We start from the raw sequence: 18,035 nt of genomic DNA, 5'->3' as shown, positions 1-18,035 counted from the left end.
ACATCAAAATAGTACGTGAGGCTGGGAAGGCCATAGGGCACTCAGCTTATTCTCTGAGTCCTACAAAGAATGCTGTTAATTCACTGATGTTACTCATTCGATGCCTGTGAGTCACTCACTCACTCAGCTGGCTCGGACTGAGACCTACTTTATACCAAATGCCGATCCAAGTGCTGGGGAGACCCCAGAGAGAGCCTGGATCACGGCATCACTGTCCTTCTTCATTTGCTCCCAGAATCCTACTCAACAAACCCACATGGGATTGGGGGGTGGAGGCAGGTGAGATATGGTAAAATTCATTTCATTATGTTCCTTTAGACATATTTAAATAGCATGAAAATAGTCACTAACTTTGATAAGTTTTCTTTTCCTTTCCTATGTATTTTTGAGGATGGGTATAGTTTTGGGGCAGCAAGAGTAATTGATAGATCTTTAGTATGTTAGGATTTTATATGAAAAATTAAGAAGGAAACTGGCACCTTATACAAAGAGAAGAGGCAGTGAGGAAAACACAAGCCACCCTCAAACTTGGCTACCATTCAGAATTTCTGGTATTCAAAAAAGGGAAACATAATTCAAAATATTTTCCCTAAATATTTTAGCCCAGATTAGAAATACATGTAGGCAAAGTTCAGCTCACTGGAACCTACAACAATGTGCTTACTTAAGCGAAGGTATAAACAGACCACAGATACTATAATGCATCCTTTACTTTAAACTAGTTAATGTGAGCAAGTTTCATTTCACATGAATTGCTCAGTACCAATTTAGGAAATATATCCTTCTTGATTGGTAAAAATAGCTCACTGATAACCAGATTCAACAAAATTTAGTGTTAAATAATTAACCTATTTCCTTCAGGAAATGCTTTTGAGTAATCTGAGTTAAGTATTTCCTCTATCTGATCTATTTCTTTTCACAGAGAAAAGTAGTATTATTTGCACATGAGCTACTTTTACTCCTCTGGAGAAATCTGATTGTGAGCTCAGGGTAAGAGTTGTCTACTGCACAGTAGGGAAAAAAAAGATTCATTTCACAGCAAAGATCAGAATCTTTTTTTTGAGGGGCATGGTGAGCTGGGGGACAAGGGAAATGCCTTTGTTTAGAGACAGACCACAGTAATCCATCCTGAAGCTGAAAGATGAAGACCTTGTGAAGAAATGTGGAAGGACACACTGACACACAAATGTGTTCACTCTGCAAAAACAGAAAGAAGGAAAGAAAAAATAATTTAACTGCCCTATAAAGAGAATGGACAGAAAATTGGTAATAAGGGAGAGTGAAGGAAAGTTAGGGAAGGGAGGAGAAACAGTGAAAGGGAACTTGGATGCGGTGGACAGAATAGCAGGTTTCTGGAGCTTACAATGAAGGATGATAAGAAAAAAAGTAAAGTTTAAAAAAAGTTACAAAGTTTAAAATAGTTTAAAAATTAAAAAATGATGTTAAAAAATAATTTTTTTATAGTGGCATGGAAGATTTTAAAATGATGGAGGTTTTTATTTCAAAATTCAAGTTGTTTGAGTTTCTCCTCCATGCTCCAAACAACAGTAAAAATTGCTTGTGTAATTGGTTTTGGGGGACACCACAGAGAGTGGTGAGCAATGCAGTTAGGTTGGCCAGGAGCAGAATGATTTTGTGGAAGGCAAGACAGAAGAGAGATCAACAGTTTCATGAGGACAGAAACTCAAAGCCAGAAATTATCTTAAAAAGCTTAGTGTGGTGGGCAGAAAAATGTTCCCCCACAATATGTCTATGTCCTTATCACCAGAAAATAGGAAGATGTCAGTTTCCCCTGCAAAGGGGGTCTATGATTTCAGATGCGGTTAACGTTGCTAACCAGCATTCTCTAAGAGAGACGAGCTGGATTATAGAGGTGAGCCCATTGTAATCACCAGGGTCACTAAAGTAGGAAGAGGGAGACAGAAGAGGGGAGAGAGGAGAGGAGATTTGACCACAGGATCAGAGTCAGAGGCACACAACCATGCTGACCTTGAGAGAAGGAAAAGAGGTCACAGGCCAAGAGACGTAGGTGGCCTCTGGAAGCCAGAAATGTCAAAGATACAGTTTCCCCTGAGGCCTTCAGAAACAGCCGTGCCAATATTTTGACTTCAGCAGGCTCCTGCGTTCAAGAACCCTACAAGGTTAAATTTGTGTTGTTTAGTGGAGACTATTTCTTTTTTCTTCCTACTACCATGTCATTTGGGGATACTTGTTACAAAAGAAAGTGAATACACTAAGCTCCTTGAAATGTTCAGAAATTGCAGATAACACTGGAATGTCCACTTTGATATGGGATAGGGCATATGTGAAAATCCAAAGGACAGTGTGACCTTTGCTAACATCTGCTTTTCTCATTTTTAGGAAGAGAACAGTAAGTCAAAACCTCTGTAGTTATTATTTTAGACAAGTGTCTCTTAAAACATTATGTAGCCCTGTGCCTTAGGACACCAAGAGAGTCTCTGTTCTTAGAAGAACATGAATTCCATGAGATAGGGTCTTACATCTGAGTCCCACAGTGGTCTCTTATTGGCAATGAGAACTTGGGCAAATCATTTACCCTCTTTAAGCCACAGGATCTTCATTTGAAAAGGAAGATAAGAATAAGGATTGTTTGGGTGATTAAATTGTACACACACACACACATATATGTACAACATTTAATACAGTGACTAACACATACTAGGCACTCAACAAATTCCTGTTATGGATTTTTAAATGCATGTATAAAAGGAGGAGAAAGTTGCGGGAAGTTGTGGGAAAACTTAGTTCATGGCCCCAAAAAGGGCCATCTCTCAACGGGCTCTGATCAGTCAGTCCCCAGTGATGGGCTAATAAGCAGAAACTATAGCACTTGAGGATTTAATTTAAACATAAAAAGGAAGGAATTTAAACATAATTATTAAACAGGAGGTATGTTTACACTGTTGGCTGGATCATCTTATCTGGAGAGCTTTAATAAGCAGAGAGTCTCCCCTGTTTTAGAGATGGGCATGCAGGAAAATTACTTGGATGGATGGGCCGTTCTCACCCCAAGATCACATGACTTAGTACTCACGGAAGTAACACCTCTTGTATGTTATTCCAGATGGACTGTCCTCCCATGATTATTGTCAGCTGCATCATCAGTTCAAGGAGACAGCCACCTGGGTCACACTGGAATATTAGAAAGAAAATCTCATTTAAATTTTAGATAGCTCTAACATGAAATAAAGTCATTATTTTATGCCTAAAAAAATCTAAGGAACAGAGAGTAAAGACACTCTTCATTGGGCAACTAAGAGAAAACATGAAACAGGTTAGACTGTCCGAACACAAAGCTGTATTCACACGTCTTCATTTCTGTATTTTCACAGCCAATACACCAGATCTCCAGGATAAGTCACAAATCTGCCATTAAAGAATGTGATGTAGAAACACGAGGAGTAGTATTTGACAAACTGGAAGAAGAACACCTTCATGGCTAGGTTGTTCCCACAGTCAGTCTGGTCCTTGGGATCTCTGCAGCTAGAATAAAGAAAAGTTAAGTCTGTAAAACTGTGAACAGCTTTGAGACCATAATCAAAGCCACGGACACATGAGTTAACAAGCTAAATATGTATATATATATATATACACAATTCACACTTTTTTCATATAAGCTGTTTTGAATTCCTTAAAATAGCTACTATGTTAATTCCAACTGTACACACTGTTGTAAGAGTTTCTCCCACTATGAATGCAATATCACACAAGGCAAAAAAAAAAACAAAGTCACCCGTTCCTTAAAATTTATAAGCACAACAGTATCCAATGGGCAAGAACTGTCCTCTGTCAGGTGTAAGTTGAAAGAAAGCTACTTCTAAACATCCTGCTAAGTGAAATTCTCTTGTCTCCCTGAACGGCAGGAAGGTAGGACTATTGAAGAAAACAAACAAAACACGGGGCAACTTGCTAGAAGCATTTGGGGAACATAAAACATCCTCCTAGTTCAAAATTTGAATTGGTCTTAGTGTTTTCAGAAGATGACCACTGAGCAGACAACTGGGAGAACGACCCAGCCACATGCAGTGTGTGGGAAGCAGTTAACTAGGGCCGCTAAGCCGCTGGCTGGGATACAAGCCAGAGAGAAGAAACATTTGTTATAGAAGCCACAGCTGATGAGAATGGAGCTACACTAACAGGAACAGCATGGGGGGAGGACACATAACAGTGTGATTACTTGTCCTCTCCGTAACGCACAAGCAAATCTGCCACTGGAACCACGACCCTCTTCCACTTATTTGCAATAGAGAGACTATTTACTTTCAACAATAGGGTACATGATCTAATGTAATTGAAATTATTATTAAGCACTGACATATTTACACAGAGCTTGGACATTCTAAAGCTTTCTTTGTCCCTTTTACTAATGCATAGCTGCAGCTAATTCACTTCTCATATAGGCTAGAGAAAATACGTTTACACTTGAAGTTTTCTAAAGACTGTAATGTACTGGAATTGAAGTGCCTAAAAGATAAAGTCTCTGTTTTGACCTGGTTCTAAAACTGGTGTAGAAATGACCTCAGCTGCAGAAGGAGCTTAACAGACTCAGTCATCTTGATTGCCACTTTCTCATATATGGCGTTCAGGGTCACGATGATGTTAAAACTGATGAGGGAAGCAGTGATGGGCGTGGCCCACCTGCACAGTCAGGTACTTCTGGATTGGGTCTCTTCCATTCAGGTTCTTGGGAAGTTCTGCTGAAAATACAATGAACACTGAAAGTCCGTAGACAATGATCCCAATAACTGAAGCAATGGTCAACAGGACCTGACAACCCAAAAGCCCAGCAGCATAAGGCTCACTAATGATCATATTTTTACACAGAAAACTTGCCCCCAATCTACGCTTAAACAGACAACATGCACGTGCTGTAAACCTCACATAAACCTGAGAAGTGATGTAAATCGCATGTAAATGCCACAAGAGACGTGAATATCCGGCATGTTAAATTTTAGGGGAGGAGGAATGAAGGATGTCAAAAAGAATGAGTACATCCACTAATGTAACATGCTGACAGCAGGAGCAGCTGTGTGCAGGGCATAAGGAATATATGGGAACTCCACTTTCTGTGAATTTTTCTGTAACCTAAAACTGCACTAAAGAAGGAAGCCTGTTAAGTATATCTTTAAATGGCTGAAAATTGAGTAACTGGTGGCATGTTCTTTTGGAGACAAGTCTGTGATAGCAGAACCAATGAAAGTATCCCTTCTACATCTATAGAATTATTTAGGTTATGAACTAGTTGTAACCCATGAAGGGGATATGCTTCCTTTCAAGGGAGAACCTATCACTGATTCAGGGGTCAGCAGGTGCTAGCTGTCATCTTCATTCTGAATAGGACCAGTGAAGCTGTGGACATGCCCTGAGGGAAATAGTGGAAGTGACTGCAGGTCTCTGCTGATGAAAGCTTCACATGCTTTTCATACTCCTTGAGATCTTAAAATGGCAGGTACTCCTACTCCCTGCATTTGCACAAGATTCATGTCCCTGATCCATTGTAGTTCTGACTGAGTGGACACAAGGGCAACGGGAGTGTCTGAAGCATAATGTTCACGTGGCTGGTAAGGCTTCAGTTCCTCACTAGGCAGGTATTTTTCTGCCCACTGAAGAATGTACATTAAAGGTACCATTTTTAAACTGTTTTCCTTCCATCTACCTTCTTGGTCATAGTCCAGAAGCATGTACTCAGGGTCCCTGGCTGCTCCTGATGGCTGCCCCAGAGAGAAAGCTACAAAGAATGTGAATTTCAAGACTAGGTGAACCACATCATGTTATTTACAGTAACAGCGGGAGGCTGGCTTGCACCTGCAGGGGAGAGCAGTTGGAGTGTTTACAAGCCCCTCCTGGAGCCACACTCCTGCATCTGGATCCCAGCTCCGATGCTAGCTGTGGGGCCTTGTGCAAATTTCTTAACTTCTAGGGGCTTCAATCTCCTCACCCATATAATGGGGGGATAATAATAGCAATTTATAGGACTATTGTGATGAGTCAATGATTTACTAATTGTGAAAACAATTAGAACATTAACCACAGGCATGTGAAAAACTATACCTAAGTATTAGCTATGAATATGGTGACCAAAGTCTTAAAAAGGTGTTTTTCTTAGTTTTTAAGCCATCACTTTGTAGAGAAAGCATTTTATTTTCTCCTCTACTCTCTTTCATCATCCTTTTCTTCACAGTAAGTCTTCATGATTGTGAAAGGAATAACTTTTTGGTGTGTGTGTGATTAAATGTGAAAATTAGTTAAGGCTGTGAAAAATGTATTATACAAGGTATATTAAGCCTTCCTCTCTTGTACAGCACATATAGGCTATTTAAATACTATGCATTTTTAAAAAGTCTGCATAATAATTTTTTAATTATGTATTAAGTAAACTTAATAGTTAAGATTCTTTAAATGCTTACTATTGCTTCAGCACACATCTATTTTTCTAAATCCTCACAATCACCCTGTTGGGAAGGTAATATTATATCTCTTTTACAGATGAGGAAATAGAGCCACATGGAGATGATGCAATTTGCCCCAAATGAAGCAACTATTAAGTGAAAGAACTGAAATACTCAAAGAGCCCAAAGACACACTATCTGTAGAGCACTGTCTACTACATGGTCTGTGAAATCAATTGTAATTCATTTCAGAACTTTTACAAACTTGACACATTTCCATTTTTCTTCCAAGCACTTAATGGGTTCAATATTTCTTATGAAACAGGAAAGCTTTCCATTCCCCTTCCTCAAGTTTCTTCTTATTTATCATCTTTTCTGATCATAATTTTAACATTTGCTCATTAAAGATAATTTGAAAGTACTCAGTACTGGACAGAACTGTTGTCCTGGATCTGTCCCCAGTCTTAGAAGAGGGCCCAGAATTTGCTTTAGGATAAATAACCTCCCTTTTGTTATTAGTCCTGTGATTTAAGCTCAATTAACCAACTCATTCTGAAGCACCAGAGGTAGATCTCAGTTGGTTTAAGACAAATAATACCCCTCATTGTATTGGCCTCACACATGATTGGAGAATTGGCAAATAACCCAGTAAGAGCCACTATTATGTGAGGAGATACGTGCTTGTGCCCATGTGAATGATAAGCTTCCTCTATCAAGAGAGGAAGCTGCCAAAGAGACCTCTCTTGGTTTGGATGGATGATCTGGGATGCTGAGTGCCTAGAAGCAGCATGCTGAGACATCATTGGACACAGAATGAAGACAGGACAAGACCAGCCCTTGACATCATCTGGGCTACAGTATCTCTCCTTGACTGAAGCCAGACCTCAGATCTGAGGTTTTCATTTACAGGAACCAATAAATCCCATGCATCCCCAATTTTGGGTGTTGTTTAAACACATTGGAAATTGATTTTGTCACCTACAATGAAAGGACTCCAACTCTGAAAATGAATAAAAAATAAAATAAGGAAAATGCTTCTACCTATAGACATAATTCCTTCAGAAGGGTACATTGTTTGTATATTACAAATCATTTTATATATTAATTTTATTCTCAAGCCTATCGTAAGTGTAACACTTTGACATGTCATAAAATATTTTCATGGACACACTTTTTCATGGCTGCAAACTATTCTACTTTGTGAACGTTTGGAAGAATATTTTGGCTGAGATTTTATATATATATATATACATATAAAAGTATGTCTGTGACTTGCATCCGTACTGACTTTTCCCTGCCATTTTGAAATACTTCCTGATTAAAAGTTTTTCAAAGCTGAATTAGTTGATTAAAGCATAGGAATATTTTTGACTCTTGATATCAACTGCCAGACTGCTTTCTAAGAAAGCTTGAGGAGTACACTAGAAATTAACACAGCATTGTAAATCAACCATACTTCACAAAAAATATCCAGTAACCTAGGCAAGGGATTGGTGATCACTGGCATTTCATCCTCATAAACAGAGCTGTGTCACTTGAGAGGTGGAAAACTACTTCATTTTGATGTGAACTGAGTGAATTACCATTGGAGTGTGACATCTATTTTTCTTTGTGAATGTGTGTTCCTTTTCTCTGCCTTCTATGCTCCTGAGATTTTTTGATGTTACCTTTGAAGTGATCTGAACTCTCTATGTATTGAAGGAATTAGCCCCTTGTTGGATTTGTAAACAAATAACATCCTCTGGTGTTTTGTTTAAAATTAGGATGCTTCTGATGCATGGAAATCTTTGTATACTTTCCTCAGAAACTTACTGTTCATCTAGAGTTTGTGTAAACATCCATATTTATTTCTAGTTTTTTTCTAATTGTGTTACTTTTTAAATGTTTCTGGAATTTATCACAATATATGGTTCACTGTATGATTTCAATCTTTTCATTTCCCCCCAAGTAGCTAACGAGTGTTCCATTCACTGAATAACCTTTATTTATCTCCCTGATTTGTAATGCCTTCCATCTCTTATATTAAATTATTATTGATATCAGAGCCCATATCTGGACTTCCTGTCCTATTTTCTAATCTGGCTATTCTTGAACTACTAAAAGTCTCATTATCTTATTAATTATTATATTACTAATATGATTTTATTCACAATAAACCCCAAATCAATTTTATAACTTCTGATATTTTGGAGATATGATCTTTTAATCTAGAATCATGTGATTAAAGCATCTTTTATATCTTTCAGTAGTTTTTACTTTTATTTTTTGATAGTTCCTACTATCCTTTTCTTAGGTTATTCTTAGACATTTTACCTTGGTTGTTACTCTTGGAAAATTTTAGAAATCTTAATGCCTCCATCTGGTCTCTTAATCAGACCCTGGAGAATCCTAAACCACTGATCTGATTTGAACAAATGAGGTGAAAAGAATAGGGGGAAGCACTGTGAGCAGAAGAGACTGTGGAACCTCCAGAGTGGCGCCCTGCATTGGCTCAGATGTTCTCTGGAAAAAGTTTTCTCTATGAGACTTCATAGTTCCCAGCTTGATTTTCAGTTTTCTCAGGATTTCACATTAGATTTTAAAAAGTCTGTGGCAGGTTCTTACCCAGAAAAAGAGCACTTGCACAAAGGGTTATATGTATAAACTTTCCCCAGGTGGTAAATGGAAAACTCTCTTCTTCCTAATTAAAAAAACAAGTTAAGTCAATCAAGGGATTACACCAATGAAATGACTTTTCTCCTAATTGGTCAATAAATCCTAAACATAATTTAAAAAAAATAATTTTCAGACATAGCCTCATTATTTGTAATTGCATTGGTTTTTTCCTTTTTTTTGTTCTTTTCTTTTCCGTTAACGATGTCAAACAAACAACAAAATACGTACAGTGTTCATTTTAATACTATTTTTTGAAAATGCATATGTGAACAGTAAACTATTTCCCTGCCATGGTCTGAGCTTGGGGGTCTGGGTACCTGACGAGGCCTGAGCTTGCCTTAGATTTCAGAAGTGACGGTAGTGACAGCATAGAGTCCGTGCAGGACAGAATGTTTCACAGGTGTCGGCAGCTAACTGGTCTCCACTGTGTGTTTCTTGGTTGAGCTTTATGTGTTAATTAGCTACAACTATGAAGTTTTAGAGCTTACATTTTAGAGTTTATATTTCGAATATTTTTAAGAGATGAAATCAGTAAGAATCAAGGTTTACCTGGATTATAAAAACAGATATAGTATAATAATAGCTGTCCCTAAGTACATGGCCCTTCCTCTGTGCCAGGAAGTCTTCCAAGTAGATTCTGTACATTACTTCGACCCGTCATTGCCACAGTCATGAAGAAGCAACCCTCTTATTCTTATTTTATAGGAAACTATGGCACAGAGAAGTTAAGTTGTCCAAGATCACTCAGGAAGCAAGCTGCTGTGTTCAAATATGAATTTAGGCAACTTCATTCCCAAGCTCTCACTACCACAACGCTGGCCTCTCTAAACAATGGAGCATACTTTCGCAAGTAAAGTAAAATGCTTCAATTAAAAAACTAAACAAAAAAATATTAGGCAATTTTTTAAAAAAGGAAGTACGATAAAGTGAAATGAGTTTTCATCTTCAATTTTTCAACAAGCATGTTCTAATGAAAATTTAAACTTATTAGCTGGCAATTTTAAATTTAAAATTGGCAGTTTAAATGACCAAAAAACTTTTCTTCAGTATTTTTTGTATGCTGCCAATATGATACGTTTTTGTTTTTCAGGACTCAAAAGCATTATGAACATCTAATTTTGTCTAAGTTTCAGCTTTCAACTCTGAATGTACAGTCTTTTACCAACATATGCTTTGACCCCCATCTTCAGTTGTAAACAATGGGAAATATTCATAATGGGGATTATTAGAAGCTTATTACATTGTAAAAGACAAATGTCACTTTCTATTTGTAGCTGAACCTCATTTTTTTCCATTTATAAAAAGAGGAGTTTTACCTGCTCCCTCCAGAACTTTTCAGTGCCAACATTCTGTAGATCTGTGATTCAATTTATTAAATCTATAGTTGGAGACATTTTCATATGCTCCTAGTAAAAGCATTTTCTTTCCAAGAGTTATTCATGTTCACAACATACTGTCCTGCTGCTGCTGACTGCAAGTACCAACAGCTCTAAATTATCTCAGCTGATGGAAAGAAGCAATAATACAGATGACTCAAAAAATCATCTTTTCATAGTTCTGGAACGTTGATACAAAGATATATATTATTATTTTTTAATTTTGCAGCAGGAGTGGCAGCAATAAATTTACATTTCCAATTATATAAAATGCCAAGCTCAAACACTGCTCAAACACTGATGGCATCTCAACAAATGTTTCCCTGCTTCTCCTACCCTTTCTCTGACTTTAGGATGAGAGTCATGCTGCTTTGTGCACATCCCAAACGGAAGTGGGAGCAGTGACCGGGACTTAGTTAAAGACAAAGGGGCACCTAGTCTACGATGAAAAGGAGGCGGCAATAATGAAGGCACATGTGAAAAAATGGGAGTCAACTATAAAAACCAATGTGTCTTTCCTCCTACATCTATGTCATAGCAGCTAATTTATATTTTGCATTTATTTATTGGTGTTATGAAAGGATAAAAGTCAATGCCTCTTTTCTTATACACTTATACAAGACTTTTTCTTTTCCCCCTTTTTACTGTTACTATGAATGAAGGACCACACTTCTCTTCTGTGTACACCATTCCAGTCAGTGCTCCTTCAACTTGGCTGCACATTAGAATAACCAGAGGAGCTTTAAAAACTTCCCTATGCCAGAATGCACCAAAGGCCACTAAGTACCATCCGAGTTAGCAGTGATGGAATCCAGGCACCAACATTTTTTAAGGTACCCTGGTGATTCCAACATGCAGCCAAGTCTGACAAGCCCAGAAGTAAACAGACTAAAGTGCATCTAAACAGCGCCCGCTTTTCCTGGGTAATCTCATCTGTCTCCACGTGGGGACACCGCGCCTACTATTCTGGCTGGACTTGTTCTTCCTGTTCAAACGTGTCCCATTTTTACTCAAGTTCTGCCTGGCGCCGCTTCCAGAACTCCAGAAGTAAGGTGACTAACAGAGAGAGAGAACAGCAGAATGTGGATCTTCAGTGATGACTGATGCTTCAGAAAACAGTACTTAATATTTATTACCGTTAACACTTTGGTAAACGGTTAATAAAATCACATTTATTTATAGGCGATACTAAAGAGAAACATGAGTTAATGCCTTTTTTTAAGAAAAAAGAAAATGTAGATTATTTATTGAACTTTTGGAAACAGACTAGCTCTCTAGCTCAAGAAAAAGTTATTAACGTGATGGTCAGACGCAGGTGACTGTGTCTCATGCTAAAGTACCTGCTACCAGCACATTATGCCCACTAAAAACACAAATATCAGGGGGATGGGTATAGCTCAGTGGTAGAGCACGTGCTAAGCATGTACAAGGTCCTGGGTTCAACCCCAGTACCTCCATTAAAAAAGAAAATTAAAAAAAAGTAAAATTAACTGTCACAATTTAAAAGCAGTGCACGGTCCACCCTCCAAGCCTTCTCCTCACATCCCTGTCTCTTCTGTCCAAAGGACCTGAGGGTGGGGAAGGGGATAACAATGCTTTAGTAACCCTTGCATTTCTATTTTCCACCACCCCAGTCACACAAAATTAAAATAATATTCTTAAATATGGAAAACTGCCATTTTCCTCAATCTTCGGTAAAGTAATTTTTAGAAATCGTCAATCTGTTTTAAGACTCGTAACTTCAAATAGTAGACAAAAACAACATGAAATGTTTATTGAAAAATGTGGCTTCAGGGTAAATCCCCTAAGCTCTTCTTCCAACCAGACTGTTACCCCTAGGCCCTAACTCTAGAGAAATTCCAGAATAACCACTGTTCCCTCCACCATTATACCTGAGTCTCTACCATGCTCTGAGAATAAAGAGAAAAAAGACACAGTCCCTGCTTCCGGGAGCTCCTAGGTGCACAGGACTCATCATGAAATGATGGCTGAGGAGGCGTGTTAAGACGTCTTGGATAACAGTCAGCAGTGGGTGCTATGGGCAGAGAGCCGGAACTGTAGCCAACGTTCTCCCAGAGGAGGGAACCACTGTGGTGAGTTCTGAGATGCCCTAGAAGTGATCAGGTGAAGTTATAATGTTAAGGCCATTTCTCCCTGGGGAGCTGCACATGCAAAGGAGGGAGGCCAAAGAGAGCCAGGTCACTTCCAGGAACTGCAAATAGTCTAGAAGTGAGCACAGGGTGTGGGAGGCAGGTGAGGCAACCAGGTGGAGAGATCACAGGTGCACATCACACAGGACTCTGTGTGCCTCCAAGGTAAAGGAGACATGCAAAGTGATCTAGAAAGAAAAAAGATAGAGGCAGGGAGACCTATTGGCAGGTTCATGTGAAGGCCTGCTGAGGCCCCGCTAGGAGGAGAGAGAAGAAAACATTTCAGCAGGTGGACGGATTGGCCACAGATGTGATGGAAGGGCAGGAAGAGGTCAAAGATGCCGGCCAGCTTTCTGGCTTTGGCAGTGTCCTAAATTATAGTGCCATTTCCTAAAACAAGAAGGGCAGGAAGAGGAGCAAGTCGTGAGAGGAGACAACTGATTCAGTTCTGGCTGGGTGCCTGTGGGCTCCAGGAGAGATGTCCAATAGGCAAATAAAAGTCTAGAAATCGGGAGAAAGTTCTAGGCTGAGCCAAGTAGTTTTCCTGCTTCAAGAGGCTAATGGTTGTGAGTGGACAAGCTCACGAGAAGAGATGTAGAGGGGTAGCTCTCACCGTCCTGCACATGGGAAGCATCTGGGAGCCTTTAAAACATAGTGCGCCCCAGCCTGGTGTGGGGCCTTTGTACTGTTTATTGTTTTTTAAATACTTTCCTTTTTTGGGGGGGTAGTTAGATTTATTTATTTTAATGGAGGTACTTGGAATTGAACCCAGGACCTCTTGCATGCTAAGCAAGTGCTCAGCCACTGAGCCATACCCTCCCCACCATTTTTTTGTTTTTAGACATTAGCTCTACTGAGCAGTCAGGGTTGAGAATCAACCTGTAGAGAGCAGAGAGCCTTGGGGTAGAGATCAAGGAGAAGCTTCCCAGAGCCCTGCAGACCCCAGCAAGGGCAGCCGGAGATGCAGGGAGCCTCGGATGGGCTGTGAGGAACGTGAACTCAACACTCCCCAATGACAAACATGTTTCAAGCACCCACTTCCCTGCAGTGTTTCTTCTGAGTTTACTACTTTTCCAGTAATACTGGGTGAGAATAGAAATAATCTGGACAAAGGGATCAAATTCAAATGCTCGTTCTGACCATTCTTAGCTGCGTGATTACTGATTAAAAGGTTACCGGTCTGCCACGTGTAAACTGGGGGACCTAGAACCGTGCTCGTGGGCTGCTGTGAGCGTAATGAAATGACAACTATAAAGGCACTCCTGACTCTCAGAGGTAATTGCTACTATTGTCCCCATTTGGGACACCAAGAAACAGAGTCACAGAAAGCTTCAAACATTTGCCCAAGATGAAGGTTAGTGTCTGGAATCAAGCCAATGACTTCGTGGATCCAGAGCCCAGGATCTTCTTACGAATAACACGGCACTGCCCAGGCTCCCTGCTCCAAAACCCGCCTCCCTTTGGCTCAGTTCCATGGGCCCTGCGCTGCACAGATGTCGTCACTGCCTGCCTGCCCGCCCGGTGTCTGACCCCGGCACTGCTCCCTCCATCTCACACACCGTTTCCTTGGGCACACCAACCCTCACGAGGCCATTGCTGTGGGTACTCGGATGTTTACACGGAAACGCAGGTGGCAGCCCAGCTTTTTGCTATAGATGCTGCTGTCAGTGGAGGCAAAGAGCTCACAGTTGGTGGCGGAGGCCACTTCTGGTATCCTCCTTGGCTGGAGAGCTGGATGGAATCCAGTTTCCCTCTGCAACTTAGACATCCAGCATGAGAGTTATGTAAGGCCATCTGGCCTCTCAACATAGAAATGATGCCCCCGCAGTCGTACTTAATATTGTAATCTCCTGGCTCCACCAGGGAGCAGAGGCCATGGCCTGTTGTCCAACAAGTTTTGTTTCCTTACACGACAGCTAGAATGGGGTGAGTAAACACCGGACCAGAAAATCTACAAAGCCCTCGTGTACTATTTCCTGACACTTGCATGTCACCCAAATACCCCAGATCCTCCAAGTAAACAACTAGTAAGAGGAACTGAGCTGGCTCGTCTGTCAGATCCCTGATGGCAGGACGGATAAGTCCTCTCCTGCTCTCGGGATCATCCGTTCTCCTTCTGTGTGCCCTTCCCCGATTGAAGGAGACTGTTCTTTGTTTATGGGCTATGGAGTATTTGTGGCTGTCTGACGAGAACCTTCGAAACTAGAGCTCTTGGTGAGAATGGAAGCATGGCACCCACGTCTCATGAGCTCAGCTACCGAACAGCCTCATCTAGCCAAGACTGTGGCCAACACCAGGGGTACACGCTGTTGAGTGTTGGGTCTGGAGAGTAATGCCTCCACCACTGAGAAGCTGCCCCACCACTTGTGCCCTTGTCCCCATCCAGGGGGAGGTGACGCATCCATGGGGTGAAAGCCTTGAGGGCACTAGGTGACTGTGGACCAAGCTGTGACTGGCTGGTCCTGCCCCCCAAGTGACCCATGTTACCCTCACATGCAGAAAATCCCCGAAGAGACCCCTGCTTGAGGGAATGGGTCACCTATAAGCCAACTGTCCTCGGGCCACCTAAGAAGCAACACAGTATACACAGTGAGCCACCCACTCACTACAGTATCCAAGGCTCACAGTTCCCTCATGTGACACCATGTACCCCCAGCAAAAAGAAGACCGTTACTTTGTAATTGACTTGAGAATTCTACTGAAAACACTGCCTTCCACCTTCCACTTATGAAGTTCTTTCCACTGTGTCCCCTGCTCTGCAATTGTGCAATCAGTCCAGAGCTCCCTCATGAGAAAGGAAGGAAGGGGCCGGGCAAATCCAATAAAGGAATGGCACAGCCTTTAGCACCAAGATGGTGGAAAAGTCAACTCCCAGTAGATCTTGAGCTTCAATACACACTCACCGAAATACAGCAGGATGTTAAATGGCACTCCCACAGGTCCCAGGACAGGTTCAAGGCTGACCATAAAATGTCAAAGGGTGAGTGGTGGCCCAATTTCTGGGAATCCCAACACCTTTCCCAAAGCAGTTGGAATATTCCTCCCACTTATTAGCATATGAAGATACGGAGTGCATAAAATCTAACAATCCCACACCTCGTGGTTGCTCTCTCTGCTGAGATAGACAGCCCACACACTGTCTGTGGAGTGTGTATCTACTTTTACTTTAAACTGGAGCACCCAACCCCCATGCCTCATGGCCTTTCTGTTGCCTTCTGAAACAGCCCACTCTGTCTATGGTGTATATATCTCTCTGAATAAATCTACTTTTACTGAACTGTGGCTCTCGAATTCGTTGCTGGGCAAACCAAGGACCCACACTTGGTGAGGTGCATCCCAGGGACCCAAATACGACCTGGGATATGGCCATCCTCTCACCCACATTTTCCTGTATCATACATTCCTTCCCAAAGGATCTCACCTTGTGCACTCCAAAGTAGACAGCACTCATGTGTCCTGACCAGGATCTGCTCCTGTGTGTATCATTTCTTATTTCCACTAGAACATCAACTTCAGGAGGACAAGGATTTGGTTCTGTTCACAAAGGAAGCACCAGCACATCACAGGTGCTGGAGAAGTATTAGCTGAATGAATGAGCTGTGGGAAGTCCTGGGATTTCCACCTGGAACTCCTAGCCTCTTGGGTCCCAGCTGACTACAGGTGCTCCCTGCTACTCATGGCTGACCTCTTGCCACCACTCTCTGCTCTGCCATCACCTGAACTGGGATGAGCTGAGATGGGCACACACCCCGGAGAGCATGGCGCATGGTTCATGCCGTTACAACACACTCGCCCCTTGACTGTTAGATGTTACTTAGGGTGGACAAACTGAAGGCAGCACCATGTGCACCGCCCTACCCCACAACTCACTTGAAGCACCAGGACTGCACACAGGGGAAACGCTGGCCCTTTGCAACCTAAGGAGAGGGACTATGGGTGAGAAGAGGGTCTCTGTCAACTAACAGTCTCTTTACAAGCCCAGTCTTAGGAAAGCTCTTTAAAGATACTTTTTGTATCATCCTTGTGTTTCTGTAATCCCTCTAGATTTTGTCATTTTAATCTACAGATCAGAAATACAGATATTCTTGAAATCTCTATTGATTTTCAATGAAGAAAATCCTCAATTTCCTACACTGCTAAGAAAATTACTGCACTTTATTTAAAAAAAGCAGCTTCCTTTCATGACTTCCTATCTTCAAACACCTAATTTCACAAGAATCAGTGAAGCAGGACATGAAAATCATGCTATGCTTTATCACCTACAGGTGGGCAGGGATGAAATGAATGAGTACTGATCTCATGAGACGGGTGAGGGTGAGGAAGGACCAAGGATGAGAAACCAACATTTTCTAACCCATTTCTCTTTTTCAGAGTCCCAGACAAAACAGTGTGATTGTATCAACTAAAACAAGAATATCTGCACCCTTCTAAATGCACGCTACAAATTTACTACTACACACGGCACTCTGTCACTGACCTAAAGGCTGATGACAGCCAAGAAGTTTGCAGGGATCTTATTCTGTGCTCATCCCTTTTTGTCTTTGGAACCTCAGGATATTTGCCTCCTCTCCCTGAGTGTCATTTTCCTCATCCTTCAAATGGGAGTGTAACAGTCATTCATTTGCTCAGGGTCTATTCGACAACTGGAGACGGCTTATGAAAACAACAACAACAAAAAAAGCAAAACAGAAATTCTGATCTGTGCTGTCTTCCTCCTCCTCCCTGAACATGAATGGCATCTTTCACTGAATCCCGAACTTAAGGAGTAGTTCTGATGAGGAAGTGACAGGACTGTCGTGTAACTGAGAAATGACCTGGTGTAAAAGAATGAATTGCCAGCAAATCCTCAAAACCCATAAGGGTGGAAACCCTGGGAGCTACAGGCATGGGTGGGAGTTCCTTAGTACCCCATTTCACAAATGGGGAGAATTTTGCAGGGTCCATGAAAGACACAGATAGCCCAGTAAAACCACACCATGTTTTGGAGTACACCAGGGCCACGTCGATGCTGACCTGTACTTCTTCGTGTCCCAGAGCAAGAGCCCTGGGCAGGGGTGACTGTGCTTGAGGCTGGACAAGAACTTTCTGTTCTGTCTCTTTTGCTCTCTCTCTTCCTGCAATAAAACAACTGGTAGGACTCTGGTGGGGAGCAATATACCCACATTCTCTGGCAAGCCACACACCAGGCAGCTCTAGCTGATCTGAGAGAGGACTCTTCAATGAACATATATACATCAAAGTCAGGCAGAAGGCTGCCTGTGACCTTGGGAATCCAAACCAGCTTGTCCTCTTAATCAGGATATTAGACATCTAAAGAAAGTGTGCACCAGATGAAGACGATGCATTAGACAGCGTTTGTGGTTATGGCCAGCAGTATCTAAGGACAAGTCATGCTCTGGCAAATGGGAGCATTTTGGTTGCTTTAAGAGTTTGCTACTGAAGGG

At 41.4% G+C, this 18,035-nt stretch overlaps 1 long non-coding RNA gene across 1 annotated transcript in view; it reads right to left on the bottom strand.

Annotated features, from left to right (window-relative positions):
* Nucleotides 1–18,035, bottom strand: part of LOC141576891 (uncharacterized) — a 49,744-nt gene that overhangs the window by 11,077 nt on the left and 20,632 nt on the right. Inside the window, exon 4 of the long non-coding RNA XR_012505313.1 lies at nt 3,056–3,153. This is a non-coding gene — a long non-coding RNA (uncharacterized LOC141576891). The remainder of the gene's footprint in view (nt 1–3,055; nt 3,154–18,035) is intronic.

Source organism: Camelus bactrianus, unplaced genomic scaffold, assembly GCF_048773025.1.
Source record: "Camelus bactrianus isolate YW-2024 breed Bactrian camel unplaced genomic scaffold, ASM4877302v1 HiC_scaffold_43, whole genome shotgun sequence".
Classification (NCBI taxonomy): domain Eukaryota; kingdom Metazoa; phylum Chordata; class Mammalia; order Artiodactyla; family Camelidae; genus Camelus; species Camelus bactrianus.
Note: the sequence above shows the minus strand (reverse complement) of the source record. Positions and strands in the feature narration are given on the sequence as shown.